The following is a 6,000-nucleotide window of genomic DNA, read 5'->3' as shown; positions in this document are numbered from 1 at the left end:
TTTTGGTGTGAACGTAGCATTACCCATAGCTCTGTAGCCTTGCACTTCCCCCTCTCTCTCTTTGCTGTCCCCACAGATTCTGACTATGGATTTTCCTCTAGAGAACTTAGTGTCATATTGTTAACTGTAAGATTATGTCTACTTTGTAAGTGGCTTTGGCTAAAAGTGTCTGCTAAAGTCCAGAGTCAATCACAGAGCCTCTCATCTACTGCACTCTGCACTCTATCAGCTGATGACACATCCTATGACCCCCTCCAGCAGATTCACCTGGTTTCACCGATATTCTATATATTCTGTATATTCTATGCAATTACTCTGATCTGAGTAAGATTACAATTTCTATCAGAATCTGTTGTCATGTCTCTTGGTTATTTAATACATGTAAGTTATGAAGTGTTATGCAAAGATTTTGTCCCGAGTGATCTCTTTTCAGGAAAATAACTGGAAAGATAGAGCATCAGGGTGCAGACACATAGTCTATCTTTAACACTTTACACGAGTGAATAAAGGGAATGTGATTGGTCGTTTATCAAAGGGGCGGGATTGTTGTGTCGGAAGGTTCACAAGCATCTTGCTAACCAGTTAGTAACTTAGAGCTAGTAGGCTCCCAATGGGAAATTCCATTGGGACCAAGAAGCACTAAATTGGTGACTTAGAAACAACACTGTCAAGGAACGCTATGGACAGAGGAAACATGCAAGAGGAGGAGAGTTTAGTGTCGGAGGTCATGGATGAGTCTCCTCCGTCATACATTTTTTATTTAGAGGAGGAAAGCGGGGATGAAGATGTTGTGGAAGAGGACGCCAGGGCGGCAGAAGCTTGGTTTGGTGTAGAAGGCTTACAGCCGTACATGTTTGAGCCCTTGCCTCGCAACGCTGCCAGTTCTGTTAGCTCTACGCCTGCTGAAGACACAGACGTCCATCCCCCCTTGATAAACAACCAATCACATTCAGTTGCCTACGACTTTAAGATTATGATTTGACACTAGTCTTGAACTTACACAGACATAGTTTTTGCTGTAGATTCTATCGGGCTGTCTGTCCCTGCCATAATTATCTCCCCCTGTCTAAATTGGACACACGGTGTCCCACCTTTTTCATTTTTGGCTTACAAACATGTTTTATGATGACAAAGTACTCCTGAAACTTTAAAAGTTATAGACCTTTGTATTGTAAAGTTACAAGGGGGAACAGGGTTAAAGCAGGCTGGAATTTTGAATTTTTCCTGATGATTTCTTCCCTAATGGGCAGATCTGAGCAACCTTCTGCTCTGCATGCTGACCCAATGATTCTTTGGGCAACTCTGATGTTGAGGCCATTTTAAACTGTTATTTTAACTCATTTCTTTTATTTTATTTTATATTTTTTTCTGTTTAGGTAGTCTCAATTTTCTTCCAAACAGACAAAGGAACTGTGAAAAGTGCAAGAAACTGAAAATTCTCAGATATTTCCTGTAACTCTGGCAATCCTAGGGTTCTTTATTAAACCATTAACTTTGTTGGTGTCCCACAAGCAGCTGGTTTGAAGTGCTCAGCTTAACTGTGTGAAAAATTCTTGAGCCTTTTCATTTACAAGGTTGAAAGGTTTAAAGCTCCCAGCTCTCCTGTTTTTGTAGATTTTAGCTTTTCATTATACTTCTTTATGAAGAGACCTTTAATCATATGAAGTAAATTACCGTATTTTCACGACCATAAGGCGCACCGTACTAAAAGGCGCACTCTCAGTTATGTGTCCCATTTCTGTATTTAACACACACATAAGGCGCACCGGACTATAGGGCGCGTTTTTTATACACAGGTACATGTCCTCTACTACCTTTAAATACCTCTACTGCGTATTTAAAAATACAGCGGGGGCAAAACTGAGTATGACTGTGCTTTATTCATGTATTTATTACAAAGTATTAATCAAACCTGGGTGCTGGCCGTGAGACAGACACATCGCAGATGACACAGCGCTGTGATCACTCCTAAATTAACTTAAAATCCTGAAACCTGCCGACGGAATTTGTTCGCTTTTATTACCGGTATCCTGGTGCCTGCAGCTAAAATTATTTAGATGAAAAACACCTGCCAGCAGCCGCCGGGAGGCTGCCCAGCCTAGAGGCTGCTGATGAAGGGATTTCTGCTGTCGGTGCACCGCTGGTATGTGGGGGTCTGAGCGCCTCCGACAGAAATAGATAATCTGGATGAACTGACTGCAATGATTAAGTTTTCAGGTGTATTTTCTCACTTAAAAACATATTAAAACTACTTTATTCCCACTGATCACAGCAAATATAGCTCCAAGATTAAGATTATTTAGATGAAAAAACACCTGCCAGCTGCCACGGTGAACCCGGAGGAGACCCGCCCACAGGCTGCTGTTGAATTAAGTTTTCAGGTAGAAAAATAGAGCGGGAGCAAAACTGAGTATGATTGTGCTTTATTCATGTATTTATTACAAAGTATTAATCGAACCCATCAAAGTCATCATCCTCTGTTTCTGAATAAAACAGCTGCGCTAAATCAGACATGCCAGTTTCCCCTTCTGCGCTGTCAGAGTCACTTTCCGTGCCGGGCGGCTCCTCAGAAATAATGCCGGCTTTTGCGAAAGCTCTAACAACAGAGCCAGCAGACAGGTTCGTCCAAGCATTAACAATCCATCCGCAAACTGTGGCGTAACTTGCCCGGCGCTGCCTTCCACTTATCCTGAAACTGTGGTCTCTGTCGGCCATCCATCGCTCCCACGCCGCTCGCAGCCTTACTTTGAACGGCCGCTTCAAACCGATGTCGAGCGGTTGAAGTTCCTTTGTCAGACCCCCGAGATAACGGCGAGCACAGCGTTTCTTTTTTTTCACCATGTTTTTCACATCAGCTGTGAGATGGGCAAGCATGGAGTCACATATTAAAAGCGATGGTGATGCGTGGAAAAAAACCACCTGGTCTCCTCACATAGCCTACACCTCCCTCAGCCACGCTTTCATCATCTTCTCATCCATCCAGCCCTTTCATTTGCTTTAAAATCATATGTCATCAGAGCGATGTGTCTGTCTCGCTGTCAGCTCCCAGATCAGCTTCTCTGATTCGTTGATGCGGCGCTTCCAGCAGCAAAACTTCAATTTTTTCCATCTCGAGCAGCAGCAGCGCGTTGGCGGTGCGCTCCCGACTCGCTCAAAACGCGCTGCGGGACCTTTTGCTGCGTCTATACGCTCGTCAACCGTTGACTTTGCATGTAAACTCGCTGCTTCTGCTGCACCTGCTGCGTCCGGTTCACAGCGAGCACAGCATTAATTTGTTTCACCATGTTTTTCACATCAGCTGTGAGATGGGCACGCATGGAGTCAGATTAACAGCGATGGTGTGGTGATGAGTGGAAAAAAAAAACACCTGGTCTCCTTACATTCAGCCACTCTTTCATCATCTCCTCAATGAGGTGGTCTCAAAAGTCGCAGTTACAACACACATAGGGCGCACCGCACCAAAGGGCGCACCGCACATTTTGAGGGGAAAAAAAGACGTTTATGTGCGCCTTATAGTCGTGAAAATACCGTAGTTTTTCACTTGATGGGATTTCACCTCATCATTCCAAGGAGTATTTTCTTATTGTGGTTCCCAGGTTACCAATTTCATAAATATCAGTTTGAATACTATGTACGAGCCAGTTTCATACATGAAGTGGTGACACCCCTCATTAAGAAGCCTGGCCTGGACCAAGGCCACTATTTTTCTCCAAAAATAATGACAATATATAAAAAATAGCGTTAAGATAATGTTTTTGTTAATTGAAGTTAAAATAAGAAAATAGATCTTGCAAAAAATTGAAAACTTAATGTATGACTCTATAAAACTAATAAAAGGAGATTATGCTTTGTTTTGTGTCTTTGCTAGATTACACCAGCAGATGGCAGGCCTTTTATGTAAATTGCATTACATAAAAGACAAAAACTATAATGAAAACTAATAAAAACTAAACTGAAACTAAGCTTTTTTTTAAAAACATAAATGCTAAAAATTATCTGCTGGTTTTGTACAAATTCAGGCTCTGATTATTGTTTCCACAGTGCCATAAATCGGTTACACCAGCTCTCTTTATTTGGCTTCTTGTCGATATTTGATGCACCCAAATGACTGCAGAGTCATCAGAGTATTTCTGCAGATGACAGGTCTCTGTCTGGTACTGGAAGTCAGACATGTTCAGAGTAAAAATGAATGGTGAGAGTACCGTCCTCTGTGGTGCTCCTGTGCAGCTGACTACTTGATAACATACTTCACTCCTCAGTTAAATGAACTGTGGTCTCTCTTGGAGTCTTGGAGGTTAGTACACCTAAGGTTGTACCACCTTAACACAAAACACATGCCATATTTTAACACTGTGGACTTAATAAGCACGAAATAACAGGGATCACCTGAATATTCCCATTGGGACAACAGGTGAGCAGTTTTTTTCTGTATTAAAAAACGATGTGGTAACAAACAGCAGCCTGCACTGAAGCCATTATTAAGGCATAAACACTGATCGAGCAGCAAATTTAGGGCAGAGGATACACAAAGTCTAACATTGAAGTGGGCTATATTTCCTAAAGCCCGTCCCACCTTGACGATTAAGCCATCGTATGCTGGATGTACAAAAATCTGCCAAAAAGGCTGGCATACCTTGGATGAGTTATGAGTATGCAAAAGCATGCTAGCACACGTTCACATACGGCAAATACGCCAAGAAATTTTGGACATGCTCAAAATTTCCCGACGAATATCAACGGATGCTCATACATGGGCCATAAGTTACAATGCAGTTTTAAGTCACAGGGCAGAATCAGCAGCTCCTTTTCTGTCTGCAACACCTCTCATTTCCTGTTTCCTTTGAAACCTTAGTAAATACACAAGAATAGGGGGGGGGGGGGGGGGGGGGGGCATACACAAGAATAGGTTATTTAACCCATATGAGTTGTGTATGAAAAGGCTATGTAGAACATCTGATGTGGATACAATCAATAAATTGAAATAAAAAAATTTACTAAGCAGTTTGAGCAATACCTTTTTAAAAAAATTTTTAATAACTACCTTTCATTAGAGCTGAAAGCTTTATGCAATAATACTGCTGCATAACGATCAGGTTTGTTATGTTGAGTTATGGCTTATAATGACTTCCTGCATTGACTATTGCACAGGTAGATTTTCTATGATACAGGAAGAGACTGTCATAACAGAATGGCATTCTCATCATTCTGCCTGATGCTCTGTAAGTATTACCACTTTATTTATTTATTATATTTACCATATTTTATCTCCAATTACCGATTTTGAATTCTTTATCAGTATCTGTAAAATTGTTTTCACAATAGACTACGCGGGTTTTTATACACTTTGCTCATAAATCTGCTCTGAACAATCTGAAGAAGCAGATTAAATCTATGAGCAAGTATAACTCATTGTTATTGAGAAATGTATTTCTAACCTTTTATTTGTTTTCTTTTGTTTGAAGACTAGACTTAAATTGTTATTCTGTGTAAGAACAGAGATGCTCTTTGTTGAGAAGAACATGCAAATGCAAACTACTGGTTGAGAGTCTTGCAAACCTAATGACAGTGTTCCTAGACTGGAAGCACTTGCTGCAGTAGATGCAGAATGTTTCTGTGATTTTCTCATTATGTCTGGGAACAGGGAATTTATTCATGTCAGCAAAAAGCAACTCTGATCTAATGAAGCAGTTAGCATAATCTCACTGTTGCTAACTATGATTTTCAACTGGCTGCCAATTCATTCCATTATACTTCTTTATTGTAATACTACGTTAACAGAGATGGTACGCTGTAATTGTTTAACCCCTTAACATCCACCTCATTTTGGGTAATCCTGGCCTATTTTGCATACCCAAATGGAAAAGCAAATAACTTAGGAACTGTAAGCCCAAATTACATGTGCAATACATTATTTGAAGCTAAAACCTTATAGTTTCTGAATATATAAATTAAATTGGATGAACTTTATGGAACTTTATGCATTCTGAATTTTTACTCCCA

Source organism: Cyprinodon tularosa, unplaced genomic scaffold, assembly GCF_016077235.1.
Source record: "Cyprinodon tularosa strain WSP-4 unplaced genomic scaffold, ASM1607723v1 ctg633, whole genome shotgun sequence".
In the NCBI taxonomy this organism is placed as follows: Eukaryota; Metazoa; Chordata; class Actinopteri; order Cyprinodontiformes; family Cyprinodontidae; genus Cyprinodon; species Cyprinodon tularosa.
This window is presented reverse-complemented; position numbering follows the sequence as displayed.